Source organism: Ursus americanus, chromosome 12, assembly GCF_024610735.1.
Source record: "Ursus americanus isolate L20-20 chromosome 12, mUrsAme1.1.p, whole genome shotgun sequence".
Taxonomy (NCBI): Eukaryota; Metazoa; Chordata; class Mammalia; order Carnivora; family Ursidae; genus Ursus; species Ursus americanus.
This window is the reverse complement of record NC_142138.1, coordinates 72,564,548-72,587,459: the sequence shown is the minus strand read 5'-3', so window position 1 is coordinate 72,587,459 and position 22,912 is coordinate 72,564,548. Positions and strand designations below refer to the sequence as shown.

The following is a 22,912-nucleotide window of genomic DNA, read 5'->3' as shown; positions in this document are numbered from 1 at the left end:
ATTTTCTCCCATATTCTTCTCTGAGTCACTCATTCACTAATACTCTTATTACCAGTGTTGAAACTACCATTTGTTGAGCAGTTATTATGTGACAAGCACTCTGTTGAATATTCTAGTGTTTTTTCGTTTTAACCTTACCACATTCACATATATAATGGAATATCACTCAGCCATCAGAAAGGATGAATACCTACCATTTACGTCAATGTGGATGGAACTGAAGGGTATTATGCTGAGAGAAATAAGTCAATCAGAGAAAGACAATTCACTCATATGTGGAGTATAAGGCATAGGGCAAGGGAGGGAAAACTGAAAGGGAAGAAATCAGAGAGGGAGACAAACCGTGAGAGACTCCGGACTCCGGGAACCAAACTGAGGGTTACAGAAGGGAGGGGGTGGGGGGATGGGATAACTGCATGATGGGCATTGAGGAGGGCACGTGATGTGATGAGCACTGGGTGCTATACGAAACTGATGATTCATTGAACACTACATCTAAAACTAACGATGTACTATATGTTGGCTAATTGAATTTAAATAATAAAAAAGAAAAATAGAAACCTTACCACATACTGTGAGACTATTACCCACATTTTATAGAAGACAAAAGTGTGGTCTGAAGAGCGTAAAGAAATTGTCTAAGGTCACACATTCAAAAGTTACTGAGCCAGAATTATAGGCAGGTCTGTGTGACTCCGAAGCCCACGCTCTTCAAATTCTGTTATCCTGTGGGATACAAGTCAGCATTGACATCAGGATCAGCAAATGTTTTCTGAGAGCTGTCTAATTGTCACCCGTTGTTTCAGACAGGGACAAATCATACACACACGAATCCCCTTCTGGACCAAGACTTCTGAGGAACCTAGAAAATTCAGGACCTTTAGAAGCTGGAATTAAAGCTAACTTATTAAGCTTCCATGATGGAATGGGGGACATTATTGTGGCTCTCTTAAGCAGGGGATGTCCAGGCTTTAGGCTGGATGGAAAGGAAGTTCTCAGCCAAGCCAGATATCATGCAATCCGAGAGGCCTCTTCTAACACTAGGTTATGTGCCCCCTTTCTGAGCCCCTAAAATGATCTGAGCTTATTATATTTATTTTTTTTTAAAGATTTTATTTATTTATGTGACAGAGAGACAGCCAGCGAGAGAGGGAACACAAGCAGGGGGAGTGGGAGAGGAAGAAGCAGGCTCCCAGCAGAGGAGCCCGATATGGGACTCGATCCCAGAACACCGGGATCACGCCCTGAGCCGAAGGCAGACGCTCAACGACTAAGCCACCCAGGCGCCCTGAGCTTATTGTATTTAAAAACCAATTGCTATACTGTGTTTATATTATGTGTTAACGTCTGTCTCCCTTGCAGTACTAAGAACTTGAGGGTAGAACTGAAACTTACTGATCATCAACTTGTAGTACTTAGCCCAGTGTCTGTCATGCAGTGATGTCCTATAGATATGGAAAAATATGATAAACAAGGGGATTGTACCCAGTAGGGAGGAGGTAAGCAGACATTTGAGAGAAGAAGAGGAGGAAGGGGAAAAGAGTAATGATTTTAGGAGATGCTTGGCATTTGTGGCTCTAGAAGGATGCTATTTCATTGGAAGATAAGCATGTCATGGTGAGTAGGTCACTCAGTCCTGGTTGGGAGTCCTTAGTGATGCCACTACCATCACCATTCATTATCATCATCACTTAAGACTTGGCTACAGACACGATGTATGGATGCCACACTTAACCCTGAGCCTTGCTCAGTAAGTGTCTGATTTTGGAACGCCAGTAATTTCAGAGGAAGACACCAAAAAGAGGTGAGAGCAGGTTGACAGTAATTATTGCCTATTGTACCTAATCCTCCAGGAAATCAGATGTGAGACAGTGGAGATGCTCAGCCAAACTCTTGGCTGATGGAGATGGAATTACCTTGATTTGAGTCCAGCTTACTTGTTGCCTTTGCTGGAATGAGTCTCAGAAACGCCACTGAGTTCCAGAGATGCCATGGCTATTGTGGTTACTCTGTTTACACAGGATGTTATAAGCACAGCAATTTGTTTTTCTTTAAAATAAATTGTGTTCTCATTCCTGAACCTAATTGCATACCTTGCTGTCTGTGGCAGAACAGGTCAAGTGTCCCTCAGCAGGGCTCTGTATCTGTGGGGGTGTTGAGCCAGGTATGGCTGGTGGGGCCTTGCCACCACCACTGGAATGTGGTCTCACACACCTACCTGTTGACCTCTCCCCATAGGAAATGGCAACGAGTACGGCCAGGCTCTGACATTCCTGGCCAAGGTTAGCCAGGGTGGGCTAAGAGAGACTTGTATAGCCTGCCTTGGTGGGCTTACCTTACTTTCTACTCTCTTCCCATTTTTATTTCTCTCAAATGCACACAGAAATTGCCATCCTGGACAAACCCACAATGAAGTGGACATGGAAGGTTGAGGTCGAGAACAAACTACTGTGGCTGGGAAGGAGAAAGTACTATCTAGCAGATCACCCAGACTGGAAAGTATCATCCCCTTTGCTGTTCTCACTGCAGTCTGTGTGCTTTCCCCTCTGCTTGTCCTGCCAAATGGCAGCAGTGAAGTGGGGAGGGACTTTGGTCTTAGTAGCCAGGTGATCATTCCTCCACCTAGAGGTGCTTTTTGCTTTGTGCCTAGTTTGAATTCAACATCTCTATTTTATCATCTTCAATGCCATTGCCACTGTGCCTATATCGTCGTGTCTTTCAAACTACACCAAGGACCAAGCACCATACGTTATCATCTGCTTCAACAGCATTGTCATTACCACTAGCCCCATTACTACCCCTGCCAGGTCTGCTCATTCTCACTATCACTACTATTGCTACTAGTTGGTGCTGCACCACTTCTACCACTGTCACCACCATGATGACAAGTACTACCACTGCCACCTCTGCTCACTCACCACCCTCACCTCCACTACCTTCATCACCTCTGCATCCCTTCTGTCACCACTTGTAACCATCGTCACTGCCACCACCACTATCATATCCAATGCTTTTAGCACAATTACCATTGTCATCACCACCATCACCTCCACCATCTTCCCCACTACTGTCACCACCATCACTTTTACCACCATCACTGCCACCACTGTCACTACCATCACTGTCACTTCCACCACCATCACCACCACCGTCATCTCCACCACCATCATTGCCACCACTGTCACCACCATCAGTTACCATCTCCACCATGTCCACCACACCACTGTTACCACTGCTACTGCTAACATGACTCATTCTCACCCCATCACCATCACTACTCATTTTCACCACCACCATTACCACTAGCATGGGGAAGAGAAGACTTACTGGTTGATGAGTAGTCATCTTTGAGTGATTAAAAGGCTGTAGAAGAATAGTTAAAGTTACTCAGGATGGGTAAAGGAGTAGTTAAAAAAATGGACAGAAATTAAAAGGAATTAGAATTACATTTGGGTGAATATAAGCAATGTGTTTCATGGAGCTAAGGCAGACTAGAAGGGTGAAAAGTTTGATGATAAAAGATGATGAATAACTTGCAGCATGTTGAGTTTATTTGCCTAAGATGACAACCAGCTAGAGTGGGCCAGTAGGTGGCCTTGTAGCCCACTTACTCATTGATGCTTGGACCCCCTCTAAAGTATTCCTTAAGAATGGCAGTCTAAGCTATAGATCATCAATCCTTTTAAGATTAGGGAGCCCATTTTTTAAAAAGATTTTATTTATTTATTTATTTATTTATTTATTTATTTATTTATTTATTTATTTGACAGAGATAGAGACAGCCAGTGAGAGAGGGAACACAAGCAGGGGGAGTGGGAGAGGAAGAAGCAGGCTCCCAGCAGAGGAGCCCGATGTGGGGCTTGATCTCAGAACGCCGGGATCACGCCCTGAGCCGAAGGCAGACGCTTAATGACTGAGCCACCCAGGCGCCCCACTGAGCCACCCAGGCGCCCCTAGGGAGCCCATTTAATTTGAAGTAGCTGGTTCCTTCCAGCTATTTTTATTTTGTAAGTTTCTCATCTTTCCACAGTACTGAAATACATTGTCTTTTCCAAAGTTAAGCCATTTTAGATCAGGGTAAAATTTTTTCTGGTCACCATTCCCAGTCCTTGTGCCTAAATCTTGTTGCCTTGCACAGGCAACCAGTGTTATAACTCAGTATGATTTTTTTTGTTGAGTCGTTTCCTTGCCTTTATGTACATATTTAGGAACAACGTAGTATTATATTGTGTGTACATTTGTGTGTACACATACTCCTTGTATCTGTCTGCCCCTTGCTTTTTTTCATTCAACAACACATTAGTAGAATAGGGAAGAGGATAGACTCTGGAGCCAGACTACATGGATTCAAATCACAACTCTGTCACTTGTTATTTGCATGATCTAAATAATTGACCCTCCCTTAGCTTCAGTCTCCTCCTTTATTAATTGGGATTATAGGATACCTATATCCTTTAGGTTCATGTGTGAATTAAATGAGTTAATTTATGTAAGCACTTAAATCAGCACCCTGCACATACTGTAGAAGGGTATAAAGTCACGTTGTTGCTTGTCACTATTCCTTAGTAATGTGCTGGTTGTCCCACAGTCTCTTTAGCCCTTTCTAAATAGATGGTCATAGACTGTTTTGATTTCCACTCTTGCAAATAAGATTTCCATGCATTTTTTTATATATGCTTCTGTATACACTTGAACAATAGTTTCTCAAAGGTAGAGAGGATTAAAATTGCTATGTTTATCATTTTAAAGGCTTTTTAAAGGAAAATATAATGCGTAGATATCTGCATTCTGTTTCTTCCACCTGTTGGTTTTAGTTCTTACTCCTTGGGCAGCCTGAGCCATATAACAGCTCTGAAGTAGTAGACCTAGTGGTTAGGACTACTAACGTTAGGTTCAGATTAACTTTGAGGGAGAGGGGGGTCACATTTTGGAGAAGCTTATTAAGCATTTATATACAATAATTCATTTGATTACTATGACTTAGGTGCCATGACATCCCCGCTTTACTCATGAGGAAATGGAGGCAAAATTATTTAAGGTCACACAACTGTAAGTGGTGGATCCTTTGTATAGATGTGAACATTGAATCAGTCCATATTAGGTTTCTTAATATTCTGTTCAACATACAGAAAACATTCAATCAATGTTAGCATTATTCTAGGGTTAATTGGTGATTAATAGGCTATAGAATTATTATTACTGCCATTACCCTTACTACCCTCAGATTGTGATAAAGCTTATCTCTGGAAGTTCATTTCATTTGTCTTAACAAAGTGATATGAAACTGTGATTTAAAGCTTTGGTTGGCCAATCTCTTTTATTCTTTTCCATAGCCACAAACCACATTGTTAAACTTCGAGAAAATTGCCATAATTAGCACCCTGGTTTTTGCCCACAGATAAGATATATGCACATATACTTAAATGCAAATACGGATGCACATAAGTTCTCATTTGTGGTGGGGGCCAGTAGGTAGGGAGCTGAGTTCTGCTGTATGCCTAGGAGAGAGTAATGGGGGCCTGTACCTGGTCCTTGAGGAGGACAGGTGGGCTGGCTTGAAATGCTGGAGAGCAGACTACAAAAAAAATTCTCTTCTGGAGACAATGGCATCCATGGATGCACTGAGCACTACTCTGTGATAGAAGCTGGGGATACCAAGATGAAGAAGATGCATCCCCTGCCCTCCAGGGTTTTTATGGTAGTGCAGAGGACAGACATGTTGATGAATGTTTGCACCATGGGGTGACACACAGGGACACACTCTAGAGGCACTTATAAAGTATGGTGGTGTCTTCCTGGCCCTAGGATCCTTCAGAATATGTCATAAGGACAAAGGGGTAGGCAGAAATTTGAGGCACAGGGAGAGGCATGTATGAAGGCTGGATGTAACACAGCAGGGGGTGTGCAGACCACTGTAGGGCCTGCAGGGATGGCTCTCTGGTGCAGTGCACATGAGGAGGGAGGGGTGAGGCATCATGAAGGGGTCTGAAAGCCACGTTAAGGAGTTCCTACTTTTGAAGGATATGGGCAGCCACCAAAGGTTTTTTAGAAAGGAAAGAAGCATGATTAGACCTTAATTGTACAGGCTGTTTCTTCAAATAGTGGCACCCTGAGGAAAAGTTGAGCTGCCTTGAGGTGGGAGTGGGATTGTGGGGAAGAGAGCACAATGGGAATGGGGTCCAGGCAGGGGCTGGCAGTGGTCTCTGGAAATGTTGGAAGGTGGACCTTATAACCATGACTGAGTTTGACTGACTACATTGGCCTGTCTGATAGTTTCCTGTGGAACAAGCAAATCATCAAGTACCTTTGCCCTGACCAGTAACCACAGAGGTGTTTTAATCTTCAAATGACTTGTGATTTTGGCGTCACTGTTACTCCCAACCTGCAGCTGAATAAATGAAGGCTCAGGGAAGTCAAGGACGTGGCTTCAAATCCCATAGTAGGTGAGTGCCAGCGCTTCATGTAGCACAATCCAGTACCCCTTTGCCGCCAGGAGCATCCCCACAGGGAAATGAGTGCAGAGATTATTATGCTGAGTTCCAGATTGGAGCATAACTCTGTGTAGCCGCAGAAAGCAGCCGTACCCAGAGATGACTCATTCTGTGGTAAAGTGGCCCCACAGGGCGCCATCTGGTGTGTGAGGAGATGGCCAGGTGTCCTGATGAGGAAGAGGGGGTGGGAGACCTGAAGAGCTACATGTTCTCCAGGTGGTTCCCTCCTCCCAGGGTGGAGGCAGTAAGTAAGACCTCCAGGGTTGGCAAGGGCGAGGGGCCTGCGACTTTCATCACAAGGGAATAACTGGATCAGCACAAATCCATCATCGCTTCTGGAAAAAATGCTCCCAGGACATGCCTGACTCTGCCAACAGAGCTCAGCAGGGCTGTTTGGCAACATGGCCCCTCAGGTGCTACAGTTCTTCTGCAATGTTTTGGTGACAAGAGAAAGGGATTTCTTAAGTGCTCAGCTGTAAGAATAAGTGGGTGCAGGGGGGTATGGTGAAATGGGGTACAACCCTACCCCCCCTGCAAGGCTTTCTGCCGCATCAGGACCCTGGGTCTTGGCGACCCTGTAGGCAGTCGCACCTCTGAGTTCAGGAAAGTGGGATGCCTTTCATGCTTTAATTCTTTGGTTCTTCAGACACAGGCATACCTCATTTTATCACACTGTGCTTTATTATGCTTTGCAGATATTGTAATTCTAATAAATTGAAGGTTTGTGGCAACCCTGCATGGAAAATTTATTGGTACCATTTTCCCAACAGTATTTGCTCAATTTGTGTCTCTGTGTCACATTTTGGTAATTCTTTGTGAGAATTTCAAACTTTTTCATCATTATTATTATATTTTTCATAGTGATCCATGGTCAGTGATCTTCGATGTTGCTATTGTAATTGTTTTGGGACACCACATACCACTTCCGTGTAAGATGGCAAACTTAATCATAATGTTTTATGTGTTCTGACATGTGTGTGCTCCACTGACAAGGCTTCCCTTGCCTCTCTCCCTCTTCTTGGTCCTCCCCATTCCCTGAGACACAACAATATTAAAATTAGACCAATTAATAACCCTACAATGGCCCCTAAATGTTTAAAGGAAAAGAAGAGTCACGTGTCTCTCAATTTTAAATCAAAAGCTAGAAATGACTGAACTTAGTAAGGAAGGCATGTCAAAAGCCGAGATAGGCCAAAAGCTAAGTCTCTAGATTCAATTAGCCAAACTGTGAATGCAAAGGAAAAGCTCTTGAAGGAAATTAAAAGTGCTACTCCAGTGAACACACAAATGATAAAAAAGCAAAACTGCCCATTTGCTGGTAATGGAGAAAGCTGCAGTGGTCTGGATGGATCAAACCAGCCGCGACACTCCCTTAAACCAAAGCCTGATCCAGAGCGAAGCCTCTCTGTTCGTTCCTGTGAGGGTTGAGAGAGGCGAGGACGCGCAGAAGAAGAGTTTGAAGCTAGCAGAGGCTGGTTCATGAGATTGAAGTGTAAGACGAAGTGGCAAGTCCTGATGTCAAAGCTGCAAAGTCACCCAGACGGTCTAGCCAAGATCATCAGTGACGGTAGCTACACTAAATAACGAGTTTTCAGTGCAGATGAGACGGCCTCGTGTTGGAAGATGTCGCCTAGAGCTTTTGTAGCTAGAAAGCCGAAGTCAGTGCCTGGACTCAAAGCTTCAAAGGACAAGCTTACTCTCTTGTTAGAGGCTAATACAGCTGGTGACTTTAAGCCGAAGCCGATGCTCATTGACCATCCCAAAGATCTAGGGCCCTTAGGAATTACATGAAATCTACTCTGCCCAAGCTCTAGAAATGGCACAATAGAGCCTAGGTGACAGCACATCTGTTAACAAAATAGTTTACTGAATATTTTAAGCCCACTATTGAGACCTATTGCTCAGGAACAAAAAGATTCCTTTGAAAATATTACTGCTCATTGACAATGCTTCTGGTCACCCAAGAGCTGTGATGGTTATATACAAAATATTAATATTGTTTTCATGCCTGCTGACACAACATCCATTCTGCAGCCCATAAATCAAGGAATAATATCTGAAGTAAATAGTGATTCCTCTGATGGATCTGGGCAGAGTCCATTGGAAACCTGGAAAAGATTCACCATTAAGAACATTCATGATTTATGGGAAGAAGTCAAAATATCAACATTAACAGGAGTTTGGAAGAAGTTGATTCCAGCGCTCACGGATGACCTTGAGGGGTTCAAGACTTCAGTGGAGGAAGTAACTGCAGGTGTGGTAGAAATAGCAAAAGAATGAGAATTATAAGTGGAGCCTAACAACATGACTGAATTGCTACAATCTCATGACCAAACTTGAATGGATGAGGAGTTGTTTCTTAGGGATGAGCAAAGAAAGTGGTTCTTTGAGATGGACTCTACTCCTGGTAAAGATGCTATGAATGCTGTTGAAAGGACATCAAAGGACTTGGAATATTACATTAACTTAGTTGATAAAGCAGTGGCAGGATTTGAGAAGATTGACTTCCTTCAATTCTGAAAGAAATTCTGTGAGTAAATGCTGTGAAACAGCATCCCATGGTACAGAGAAATTATTCATGAAAGGGAGTCAATCGATGGGGCAATTTTATTGTAGTCTTATTTTAAGAACTTGCCTCAGCCACCCCCATTTCCAGCAACTGTCACCCTGACCAGTCAGCAGCCATCAACATCCGGGCAAGACCCTCTTCCAGCAAAAAAGATTTACAACTTGGTGAAAGCTCAGATGTTGGTTAGCATTTTTTAGCAACAAAGTATTTTTTAATTAAGGCGTGTACTTTTTTTTTTTTTTAGATATAATGCTATTGCACACTTAATAAACTGCAGTATAGTGTCAACTTTTATAGGTACAGGGAAACCAGAAAATTCATCTGACTTGCTTTATTGCAATATTAGGTTTATTGGGGTGGTCTGGAACTGAACCTGCAATATTTCTGAGGGATGTCTATGCTTTTAATTACCATACACAATGTGTCAGCTGCCTTGACAAGACTTTTACAAGTACCTGATTTTATCTCCACAATAACCCTGAGAAATAGGTACTGATGTCTCCATTTAACAGATAAGAATATATCCTGTACATTACCATGAATGTCCATTTGATGCCATGTCGATTGCCACTCCATGCACACAGACAGATGCTGTTCTGGATGCTGGGGAGAAGCAGAGAACAGGACCACAAAGACCTAGTACAGGGCGCCAGGCAAGCTGCTCCCAAGATTGTGTGAGATAACGTGTACAAATGTGTTTGCTAGACCATAAGGGGCCACATGCCTAGAGGGACATCCTGGCAGGAATAAAGGCTCAGCACACTATGACAGTTGGATAACACCATGCTATGTGAATCAGAGAGCTTAGGAGACCTGTCACTTGTGACTGTCCCACCACAGCCTTCAACTGGGAGGCTGGTGGTCTTGGCTTTCAAGGTCCTATAGGTCAGACAGAACGCTATGCTGGTTGCCCAATTTTCACAAGCTGTGAGGAGACATCCTCTCCACTCCACCCCCCATCCTCCACATGTTCCAGCTCCTTCCACAGTGCCTGTTCTGGGGCTGGGAGGATGCTCAGCAGAGAAAAGCCCAGAGCCCTGGCACTCTTCACCCTGGTGTGGGTCTGGGGACTCCCCCTGTTCTGTTGGTCTAGAATCCCTGTGTGGACTTGTGCTTGAAGGTCTGAGAAGCACAAACACATGGAGAATGCTATGGAGGGTCTTCATGAATTAACTCTGAATTCACAGCTTGTGTTTGAGATAAACTGTCACCTCCTGTTGACATAAATGCTTTAGTAAAAAATTGTTTAGTGTATTATATTTGTTTATTAATATACTGTTCTTAAATCCATAGCAAAGGGTACCATGTTACAAGCTTTATGAAATAGAAATAGAAAATCACAACCAAGGAAAGGAGACATACCAGATATGGGAATCAAAAGGAATAGTTTTTCTTGATCATTTTGGAAACAATGAACAAAGTATACAACTTTCTATTATAAAAGCAGTGCATGTTTATGTAGAACACTTGTAAACATAGAATGCATCAAAAATAAAAATATTCTATTGGCCTAAATTATACTTGTGTTACTTTAGAGAATACAATTCCTTATTTATTATTATTACTATTATTATTATTTACACTAGGTATTTTATTGTATGTGTCAGTGTATATAAAATAATTACCCTTGTGAAATAGAAATTTATGAAAATTCAGAGAGGTAGATGTTAAGGACTGACAAAAAAGTTTATATGTATGGCACCTGTTGTAGGGATAAGCTTTTGTACAGGCTTCAAATTTAGTTCTCCTTTGAACATTCACCAGTCCATTAAAAGTGGTTTAGAAAACAATCCAAAGATTCGTTGTATTATAAAAAGTGACAGACTTGATGGGGTCTGAAGGGATTCTTACTTGAAGATACTCCAGTCAGCAGGGGGTCATGTTGAGCATTCTGCAGACAGAATTGTTTCAAATCTGTAGCTACCTGGGAAACCTTCACCCAGTGGAGCCTGGCTTCCAGCTGGAGCTGTTGAATGACTTTCTTCATAGTGGCGATGCTGGAGGAACCAGATATGGTTCTCAATAGAGCCGGGCAGACTTGTGGGTGCGTGGATGGGTTGCGTCTTGGGTCCATGGGGGCAGAATGCAGGCCAGCATGGCCCGTATTTATTATTTTAAAGCCTACTCTTTTCACTTAACAGCATATTTTTTATTTTTCTACAGCATGTCTTAATGACTAGTCATAACCTCAATATAGTGAATTAATTTACATTGCCTTTTCCTCTACTCTTATAAAATTTTTGCAGTAAACACCCTTATGTATAAGTTTGTAAATACTGCTGATTGTTTTCTTAGCCTAAATTCCTAGAGGCAGGATCCCTGGGTCTCAGCACACTCATCACATTTAATCCGCAGGCAAGGACACAGGCTCTGGAGTCAGACCACTTAGGACTGACATCCAGCTCTGCCACCTGCCAGCTGAATGGCCTTTGAAGATCTTGCAGGACCAAGTTTCCTCCCTTGTGAATGTGGTTATTGACAGTACTTCCTTTATTGAATTGCTATGACACCCAAGTGGCTTAATACATGGTAAGCCCTTAGATCCTGGCCTGGCCCACAGTGAGCACAAAATTCTTGGCTATCATCATTATTCTTATAGTTATGGGTGCCAACCTGTCATCCTGAAAGAGTGTCCCAATTTTAACTCCCACAGGCATTGTATGAGAGCATTCATTTCCACACACCTTTGTCAATGCTGGGTATCATCATTCCTCTTATTATTTCATTGTTTGCCAACCTGATAAGCAAACTTGTTGCTTTAATTTTACTTCTTTGATTACTAGTGATAAACATTTTTTTTGATATCTTGGTATTTATTTATTCATTAGTGAATTTCCTATTCACGCTTTTTTGTTTTGGGTAAATTGCTCTTTTTCTTTATGGATTTCTTTAATATATTAAAAATGGATATATTAACCTTTTGCTGGTCATATATGTTGTAAATGTATTTTTTTCAGTTTCTTTGTGCAATTTAATTTTGTTTCTATTTGTAGACACAGAAATTGTATTTTTTTGTTGTTCTTGCCTCTTATGCTTGTATACTGAAAAGACTACCATGAGATAAGTTGTATTTTTCTAATTAAAAAAATTTTTTTTTACTTTTTGAACTCAAATGAAATTAATTTGGAATTTTTATAGTTAACTATCCCACTTTTTTTGTTTAATTCTTTATTAATTATTATAGTCTAAATTATATATTTTAGTTTGTTCCGTGGTTGTCTACTCTTTGCCATTAATCTCTGTCTTTTCCTGTGCTTGTATTTTAAATTTTTTGTAGCTTTATGAAACACTTTAATATCTGTTGGTACAAGTCCACTTTTCACTAATTTTTTTAGAAATATTTTCTCAGCTATTATCATCTGCTTATTTCCATAAATAAACTCTGGAATAATTTGTTACTTCTAAGAAGAATAATGATTTTGATTAACATTCCATCCATTTTATAAATTAACTAGGGGAGAATTGATAGTTTTACTGTTTGTACTTTGCTACCTAGAAACATGGAAGTTATTTCTTATTTAATTAAGGTATTTTAAAATAAATTGTCTCAGATTTACAGAAAAGTTGCAAAGATAGTACAGCATTCTTGTTTACCCTGTACACAATTTCCCTATTGTTAAGGTCTTGCATTATTGTAGTACCTTTGTCACAACTAATGAACCAATTTCAAATATGTTACTATCAACTGATGTCCATACTCAATTTGTCACTCTCATTTGTTTACTCCTAATGTCCTTTTTCTGCCCCAGCATCTCATCCAGGATACCATATTAGTCACCGTGTGTCCTTGGGCTCTCTAGACTGTGGTAGTTTTTCAGACTTTCCTTGTTTTATATGACCTTGACCACTCTGAAGAGTGCTGGTCAGGTAGAATATTCCTCAATTTGGGTTTGTCTGATTTTTTTTTTTTTAATGATCAGACTAGACATTGTTTTTTAGGTCATGGGAGCTAAAGCAAAAAGGAAATCAGAATAAGTTACAGAGGTCTTGTTTTCCTCAAAGGAGACTTAAAAAAGAAGGAAAGAAAGAAATGTCTATCAGTGGGAACTTATAGAAGAGGCATCATCAGGTGACAAGGAACACCCAATCTCCAGGAAGAGTGTGGTAACATGTGGAAATAGTTTCCATGGTCCCCTTTTGTTAAGACATGCAGAAAATTCCAGGTCAGCAAACAACATTTTGGTCTAAGGAAGGTCACTTTTTGAGCAGCTAGGTTAATATATTTGACTTTTGAGTCTTTTAATGATCTAACTTGTCTCCTAGATAGAACTTAGAGGACAGGAGTGATTAGATAAAAACTTCCTCTGACTACCTTTCCCGTGTTAGGAGTAAAGGTGACAGTCAAACTGTCCAGGTTCCAGTCCTGGCTCCATCTCCTCACGAGTGCTCTAACTTTGACATTGCTAAACTGTAGAGTCCTGGTCTCAGATGGAGGAAGCCATAGCCCCTACTGTAGAGAGCAGTGCAGCAATACAAGAGCAGCAGGGCTGGTTATGGTCATCATTTTTTTTTTTAAGATTTTATTTATTTATTCGACAGAGAGAGAGACAGCCAGAGAGAGAGGGAACACAAGCAGGGGGAATGGGAGACGAAGAAGCAGGCTCATAGCGGAAGAGCCTGATGTGGGGCTCGATCCCAGATCGCCGGGATCACGCCCTGAGCCGAAGGCAGACGCTTAACCGCTATGCCACCCAGGCGCCCCGGTTATGGTCATCATTACCATTCTTTTGGGATGAGCCTTCCGGACCCCTGAGTGAGAAGGTACCTTTTCAGATATGTGCCTGAAGTGCTGGCGACTGTATTTGCACAGGACTTGGAAACCAGAGAAGTAGGGAGCAGGTCTGACAATCTATTATGAAAACTGAGAAGTCAAACCAGTGCTCTGAACCTGCAGGGCAGGAGGCCTGATCGGTATGGAGCCAGGCTTTGGGAGCCACCTGCAGGTAAGGCTGAGTTTTCTCTAGGAAGCAGCTTAGGCTCAACTCTAACCCTTATTAGAGGTCCTTCATCGAGTCCCCAGTCTTCTGTCCCACAGCACAGGCAGAATTAATTTGTCCTGAAAACAAAAATGATGATGACAGGAATACCTTGGCAAGGTTCCCCTGGTCCTGAGCCACATAGCTTCTCTCAGGACACTTTGGTTTTGAATTGGCTGCAAAATGGCCTCCCCCCTTTTCTGGTACAATGTACAAGTCTGCTTCGTAGAAATACTGAGTGAACTGAATTTTGGAGAAAATTTGCCAAAGACATCCATTTTCAGTAATGATAAGTACTATTGCTCCGTACTCTCTGGTGGTAATTACAGTCTAGACCCTGGTCGCTTGAGGCCTACCTGAATCATCATCTAGAACTGCGTCATTCACCTTCCAACTCTGCCTGGCCTGAAGATGCAGGTTCATTACACCCTAATGTGCTCTTGCTTTATTAGCATAGTCATGAAGGGGATGCTAAAACATTGTCATATTTACTAATATTTGGAAACGTCCTACACCTAAAATGTTACAGTTATATTGAGATTTGAATGTTGCGAAACATTAAGGACTGAGAACTTACCTGAAATTTATTTAGTGCCTGAGCTCATGGCTGACTTTGACCTTAGAGACTGAATTGTATTTGTGTTTTGGGTCCTTGCCTGCACTTGCAGTCAATGTACTCATTCTTGGATGTTCAGAACTTTATGAGCTGAGCAAGAGCTCTGCGGACATACCTTCATCTTGTAAACCGAGACACTGAGGACACAGGTAACTTCCACATAGCTCATAAGAACCAGGAATTCGAGGTCAAGCTGAGGGATTCCAGTTCTTTTTTTTTTTTTTTTTTAAGTCACAGCTTGATTATCTCTACTTTAATGAATTAACTTCCTCACCTACATGGGCAGAGTTGCTCACTGGGCCACCTTTAAGGCTAGACATTTTTCTGACATTGCTTTTCTTTCATCGTATTCTATTTTCTTTTCTTTGTTTCTGTGTTTGCCTCTCCCAGTAGACTTTGAGCCCCTTGAGGACAGTGACTTTGTCTTATTCTTGTCTGAATTCCTAGGATCTGGCTCAATGCCAGCCACAGCAGGTTTCCATAACATGTATATTGAATGAATGAACAGGCCAAAGGACACACCATGCCAGTTTCATGATCAATCTTTGCATTCATATTTAGTTGTCAGGCATTTTTTTATGCCAGGGATTTGCCACTAGTCTGCAGTGTGGAGCTAGAGACCAGCCTTCTTATCTTGGGACCTTACATCTGGGTGCTCTGGCTGGGTCCCCCATTGTTTCATATATGTATGGGTGATTTCCCACTCCAGGGTTCCTCCTGACTCCTGCTTAGAGCCACTGGATGTGTCTAGAGGGCATCTAGTATAATCTGTTATTTTCACAGGTAAGGGGGCTCAACATGCTCTATATACCTGGCTCTTGTCCACCCCAGAGCTGGAACAGAGGGCAGCAAATGGGACTGATGGTTTGATTCCAGATGAAGCTGAAATAGAGTAATCCTTTTATACAGTTGAGTCCATGGGTGGAATAGCCAATGAAACTCATCCACTTTTAGCTTTCGCAATATCTTGAGCTATGGGCACCAAGGTGGATTTGTCACCTGGATATTCCAGTAGAAGTTGTGATAATTATCAGCTGCTCCTCCTTTTTGCTGCCTCACATCCGGCCCTCCTCACAGCCTGCCAAAACACACCTTGCACAACTGTCCTCTTCTTTCAAATACACAGGAGGCAACTCATTCTATGAGTCAGTTCTGCTGAGCTGTGTCATCAGTCAAGTGGATGTGGCCTTGGGAGTGTCACCTGGGGTCTGGAGAGCTGGGGGCACAGTGGGAAACTGGAGCATGGTGGCCCTGATGAGGGCTTTACCAGGAGTGTGTGAACATGGGACGGGCCACATTTATGGTCATCTGGTACCATCCCCTGTTCTTGACCCCCTCTTAATCTCTGATACAAAAATTCTTGAATTTAAGATCGGGTCAAGGTAAATGTAGGTGATGGTGTTGGTGTAGGTATATTAAGCTGCAATGATATACAGACTGGGAGTGTCAGAATCAACGTTTTGGCCCAGCCTGGATTAGACCTCAACTGAGTGCTCAATATATGCGTGGTACAATGTTTGCCATATTTTAGACAGAGCTCTTTAACACAAGAATAGTTTAGTCAAGTTTGCATGTGTGGTGTTTCATTTGTTTTTTATACCGTATCTTTTTTGTTTTTTTTTTTTTTAAGATTTTATTTATTTGAGAGAGAGAGCACGAGCATAAGCGGGGTGGAGAAGCAGACTCCTTGCTGAGCAGGGAGCCTGACACGGGGCTCTAACCCAGGACCCTGGGATCATAACCTGAGCCCAAGGCAGATGCTTAACTGACTGAGCCACCCAGGTGCCCCTATTTTTTTTAAATAAACACTTTCATTTTTCTAATTTTTAAAAAGTAAATTCTATGCCCACGGTGGGGCTCAAACTCATAACCCTGAGATTAAGAGTCACATGCTCTACTGATTGAGTTGGTCGGGTGCCCCTATACAATGTTTTCTTAAAGACCAAAGTCTGGAAAGGGTGAGGATGGAGGTGCGTGAGATGGGTACTCTCAAACTTTGTAGGGTCATTAGCATGTGGGGGTCTTTTGAGGCCAGGAGCTTTACTTTGCCCCTCAAACTGGGGGTGGCCTTAAGGCCAAGACTGTGTCTCCCCAGAGGCTCCCAGAAGGTAGGGTTGGGGTGTCCCTGAGGTTAGCTGTGTCCCATCTTCTAACTGGGGGTCTCTGTTGGTAAGGGCTGGATCATCCGATGGGATGATTCCTCCAACACCAAATGTAATCTATGGACATGCAGGCCTTTGGCTGAGTCTCCTATGATGGACAAAAACAGTAGAGGTGCACTACCAAAAGACAGAACTGTCATTTTCCTTCTGCCTCTGTGGCCACATGGCTTGTGCTTCAGGCTCAGGCAGTAGACAAAGGGCAAGGGGGCAGGCATGGTGCCAGCACCCAGAGTAACTTGCGCTGGCTCTGGGGGAGGACCGGCTCTGTGTGTGTATTTTGTATGCATGTGCATGTACATGTGTTATATACATATGTGTACATGTGTGTGGTGTGTACCCATGGAGGGCATGTGTCTGTTTACATGTGTTGTAGCATATGGTGCATAGAGGTGTAGTGTGTAAACCTCACGGGTATACGAGGCTCTAGAGGGTAAAGAGGAAGAGGTATTCCCTCTTCCAGGAGGACATGGTAGGGACAGAGAGGCGGGGACTTGCAGGGTGGACTTCATGGTGCAGCTCCATGTGGAATCTGACTATGATCCTGAAGCACACTCACTATTTGGACCCAATTTAGCCTCTGTGGTGTCAAAGGCTCAGGTGAGGCTGCCTTTGTAACTGGGGTGCAGTGTTCATGTGAGTTCCAGGTCCACCCATGGAAGCCCTATAAATGGAGCCCAGGCTTCAGTGTTGGCTTCACCCCTGGTTTTGGGAAGTGGCTACTCAGCCATGCTTCTGCCCATTAGCCTGTCCACACCCGACATCCACAGCCACACATCTTTCATTAAAGCCTCTTATGTCCCAGGGTAGCTCTGGTCTGAGATTTTCTTTGAACAACAAACCAATCCAGCTGACTCCAGAGATCCTGTATTTAACATCACTATGTGACAGTCCCCAAGCAGAACTTTGGGAGGAAGGGAAGAAAATGATAGGCTCTGTTTTCTGGGGGCTTGCAGCTGAGTGGAGGAGACTACCATGCCTACAAACCATTTGCATCCAATGGTGTTACCTCCAAGGGATGGCTTTTGTGTGAATAGGTACAAATGGGAGCACAAAGTAGTCACCTACTGTCAGGAGAAGAGGCTCTGCTGGAGAGTCCCACAGAGGATGTGACACTCAGGCCAAGACTTAGGTGTTTGCCTGGCAGATAAGTGGAGAAAAGGCCATTCCCAGCAGAGGGAAGAATATATATAAAGTCTAATATGTTTTGACAACTTCCAATGTTTTGGAGCAGTTATGGCAGCCAGGTACTGCCTACTGGATGAGTCTTTCATACTTTCTATTTTCTACACTCCTTTGCCCCTATTCTCAGCCCATGACTGTAGACTCCAAAGTGGGTTTCATTAAGAAAACAGAAGCCTTCAGCTAGGAACCCCCTTGTCTCCCCACCACCAAATCAACCAGACTATCTGACTTTTCACCTGTCTTCCTCATCTTCCCTCCTGTTACAACAGAACAGGTGCTCCTCCTCCTTTCTCCACATGGGCCCTTCTGTTCCCACATACGTATTAATACTTGCTACTGCTCTGATGGTATGAATAAGTCATGAACAACACTGACAAATCACTCTTGGAGCTCATATTGAAACAGGAAAAATCACAATAAACATCAAAAGGAAAAACTATTATCTGGCCAACAGACACATGAAAAGATGCTCAAATGACTCATCATCAGGGAAATGCAAATCAGAACCACAATAAGGTGTCACCTCACACCTGTCAGAATGGCTAGAATCAACAACACAAGAAACAAGTGTTGGCAAGGATGTGGGAAAGAAAGGAATCCCTGTGCACTCCATTGTGGAGAACAGTATTAGAAAATCAAAAATAAAACTACCATATAATCCACTAATTCAGCTACTGGTATTTATCAAAGAAAGCAAAAACACTCATTCAAAAAGACATACACACCACTGTGGTTATTGTAACATTATTTACAATTTGAAAGCTCTTCTCTCTCAGTTATTACCTGTGAGACCCTGAGTAAATTACTTAACTTCTCTGAGGCTTAGTTTCTTGTCTATAAAATAGTGATAGTAAGATGATCAATTTCTTTGTCTTTATAAGGATTATAATAGTTAATCTACATTAAGTGCTTAGAAAATATCTGCCACATATTATTTGCTAGTATTACAATTTTCTGTCTACCTGTCCATCTACCTACCTACCTACCTACCTACCTATCACCTCTACTCTCTACTTGGTATAGAAATGACCACAAAATTCCTGGTAGGTAGTTTTGCCAATTCTAGTGATTGGGGAAAGCCCTTGCAGAGATCTTGAGCTAGGTCTAACAGAATTCGGAACTACTTTGTCAGATTGCCGCCTACATTACCATGTAACACTAGGCTAATAGTGAGTCTGCTAATCCTAACTCTGTACTAATTGTAATTAAAGGGTGATTCTGGATCCCAATGCCAATGGGGTAGAGGTTCTCCACTAACAAGCAATTTTCACACACCAGCTGGGTGTCCTAACAATTCAACTCAATTCTGACACCATCTACCTGGAGGCGATCAGATTTCGTTGGTTAAGGGCTCAGTCCCCCAGGACTGTTGTGTCCTCTCCCCCCGCCTCCCCAGAGGCCAGCAGCTAGTCTAGGTTGTCACCTGTACTTCCGACCAGTCATAAATCAGAAGTTCCCATAATTGCTTCCTTTGGTTTGATTAATTTGGGAGAGTGGCTTACAGAGTCAGAGAAGCATTGTAGTTACTAGATTACTGGTTTATTATAAAAGCATGTAATTCAGAAACAGCAGGATGGAAGGGATGCATAGGGAGCTGGGAGGCTCCATGCCCTGTCTAGGTGGTACTCTCCCTACATACAAGTTCACCAACCTGGGGACTTTCTGAACTCCGTTTTGTTAAGTTTTCCCAGAAGCTGCATTGTATTAGCATGATCGAGTAAATCACTGGCCATCGTTGATTCAGTTTTTAGCCCTACTCCCCTTCCTGGAGCTCAGTGGGGTAAGATTGAAAGTTCCAACACTCTAATTGTGGGTTTGGTTCCTCTGGCAACAGCCCCATTTTTAGGTGCAGTCCAAAAGTCACGTGTCATTAACACAACAAAAGACATAAACAAAAGATATAAAGACATCTTTATAATCTTTCTAACTCAGGAAGTGCCAAGGGATTTAAGAGTTATTGCGTAAGAGACATTGAAGACCAAATACATATTTCTTATTATAAATTACAATATCACAGTAATAATCAATAATCCCTCATATTTAGCATTTACAATGTGCTTTCACAAATATCTCATTTGATCCTGAGGATAGCCATGTAGGAGAAGGGTGGGTAGGTGTTCAGCATTTCAATTTCACAGATGCAGAAACTCAGACCAGGAGATTTGCCCAGAGTCATGAGCTGCTAAGTAACCCAGAACTCCACTACAAAAAGGTCTCCAGAGGGAGCTACTCATCCACTGAGGGGGCATAAAACCATCCACTGGGACCAGGAACAAAATATTTGGATATTTTTCTGTGTTTATCTCATCCCTTAAAATTGTCTACATTTTGTGTTTGCTTGTAATTTATATGTTAGAATGATAGTATGCATCTGATGAGGTTTTGGAATATAGGTGAGGTTTGGTGGGGTGCAGTCCAGAGCCGAAGACCAAGAAAGAATTCTTGAGACATCTTTGGTGCAAAATGGTGGTTTATTAAAGCACAGGGACAGGACCCGTGGGCAGAAAGAGCTGCTGCCCCAGGTTGTGAGGGCTGGCTGATTATATACTTTGAGTTGGGGGAGGTAAGGAAAAAGGGAGGCTTCCCAAAAGAATTTTCATATGTTAAAGAGGACCTACAAGATAGCGAGGCCTTGCCATTGCCAAGTTAAGGTTTTTCTCCTCCAACAAGGCATTAAATTAAGATAGTAGGGAGCTTCCTGGAAGAACGTCACATATCCTACCCAGGAGTGGGGGTGGGGAGAGGTTGCAGGGTGTAGGTTTATGCTTTGTCTTCAGCCAGACTTCTGGTCCCTCTTCAATCCTCCCCTCAGTTCAAGTGTAACTACTATCCTGACCCCTACAACACAGGTTTGCTTTGCCAGTTTCTGTAGGTTATATATATGATATAAAAAGAGTATGCTTTGTGTTGAACTATGAAATTGTCAATATTCAACAGCTTTTCACCTCCATGAAGGCAACTTCACAGGGTTCATCCTAATGCATTTTGTGTGTCTGTTTGCTCTCCTCCTCTTACTGTATATTTGTGAGATTCATCCATACTGCTGTGTGTAGCCATGTATCATTCATACACGTTGTAACCAAATACATTTCTTAGTGAATCAGGAACTGCACCAGGTTGACTTGTAGCACAAAGAAAACTTTTATTTTCAGCAAATAGGGAGATCACAGGAAACAGCTTCTGATGAGGGAGCAGAAGGCTAGCTGAAGACAAACCATAAACGGACACCCTGCAAACCTCCCCCTACCCGAATTCTGGGTGGGATCTGTGTGATATTCTCCCAGAAGCTCCCAACTATCTTGATGTTAATGTCTTGCTGGAGGGAAAAAAACAACCTTAACAATGTATCCTGTGGGTCTTCTTTAGCATATGAAAGTTCTTTTGAAAAGCTCCCGTTTTCCTTACTTCCCCTAGGACTCGGGGACAACTGTCCCTTCAGTGACTGACTGGCAAAAACTGTTTTCACTGTATTCAGAGCTACATATAAGTGATTCAAGTGCAAGAGTAAAGGGGATTGACAATTGATAAAGGAAATTTTCAACTTTCGATATTTGTGGGCCTTATTCCTGGGCTCCCAGGGAAGCTCCATTTCCATGTTTACCAAAGTCAAAATGACTTGGCAAAACCTCAAAGCAATGGGCTCTATTTCTACCCCAATCATACATTGTACATCCTCATCATTAAAGAAAATAACCAACAAGAAGCATTCCAAAAAAAGATAAGAAAAACAAAAAAATCCTCCCTGGTTCCCATCAGATTAAAGCCATGGTCTCGCACATACTTTAAAAACGTAGTATAAAGTCTGTAGCTTTCTGGAATGTCCTTAGTCGTGATGATTCATAACTATTAAAAAAAAAAAACTGAAGCAGGAGAGCTATGTTCTTGTCTCATGGAGTGGAAGAATGAATCTTGCAGACAAAGGAGAGTGAGTAAAGTGATAAAGTTTTATTAAGCAAGGATACAGAAAAAGCTCTCAGGAGTGAGACGGGTCCTGACAGGGCTGCCACTGAGGGCTTTTAGGGGTGGTCGTTTATTGAAGGCTAACCAGGGAACTTAAATCCTTTCAACATCTCTACGTTAGCACCACTGAGTAAGGATTACTCATCTTTAATGGCTTACATCCTTTTTAGGGTCCCGTAATTCTCCGTTGGTCACAAGTAGCTGTTGTAACAAGATCCAACCTCTGACACCTAGGGCAGGGTGGTCTGGTTTGTTCTCTTATCTCTGGTTTCCTTACATCTCCTCATTTTTGGGATTTCTGTGAGCCTGATCCTGTAGCCCTCTACCTATGTCTCCTTACCTTGCCCCACCTGTCCCTTACTCAAAACTTATATAACCTTACAACAATGTTCCTTCCCTGTGGCACTCTTCTTTATGAAGATTGTATATCCTGGGCAGCTGTCCTAACTAGGACTCAAATAAAACTCTTTTCTCTTTAAAATTTTAAAAAAGGTTTGTTCAATTTTGTGTTGATGTAAGATTTAAAAAAATCTAGTCCAAACTTCCTATTTACTTTGGCTAGTCATTTGGCCTCTTCTTGCATATTTTCAGTGATGGGGAACTCACTATTGTACAAGCAGCCCATTTCATTGCTGGGCCATTTGACTTCTGTTATGACCTGTTTTTCTGTATCCTGAATTCATGGATACATGCTCTTCCCTCTGGAGTCACACTGGAAAGGTCTAAAGACAGTTGCCACATACCTGGTAAATCTTTCTCATCTCTGGATGAAATGCTCCCATCTTTCAGTCACCACTTACACGACATGTGCCCAGAAGCCTTGTCCTTCTGCTCACATTCATTTGAATGGACTAAAAGTTGGTCAGTGTCCACCCTCAAATATAGTGTGTCTGGAGTGATATCCAGAGGCCACTGCCTGCAGAGCTTCCTTTCAGTTGCTTATCACTCTGCTAATA

The 22,912-nt window shown here is 42.4% G+C and overlaps 1 pseudogene; it reads right to left on the bottom strand.

The window, feature by feature from the left end:
* Positions 1-10,867: 10,867 nt before the first annotated feature.
* LOC123787748 (guanine nucleotide-binding protein G(I)/G(S)/G(O) subunit gamma-5 pseudogene) lies at positions 10,868-11,134 on the bottom strand (annotated as a pseudogene).
* Between the last annotated feature and the right edge of the window lie 11,778 nt (positions 11,135-22,912).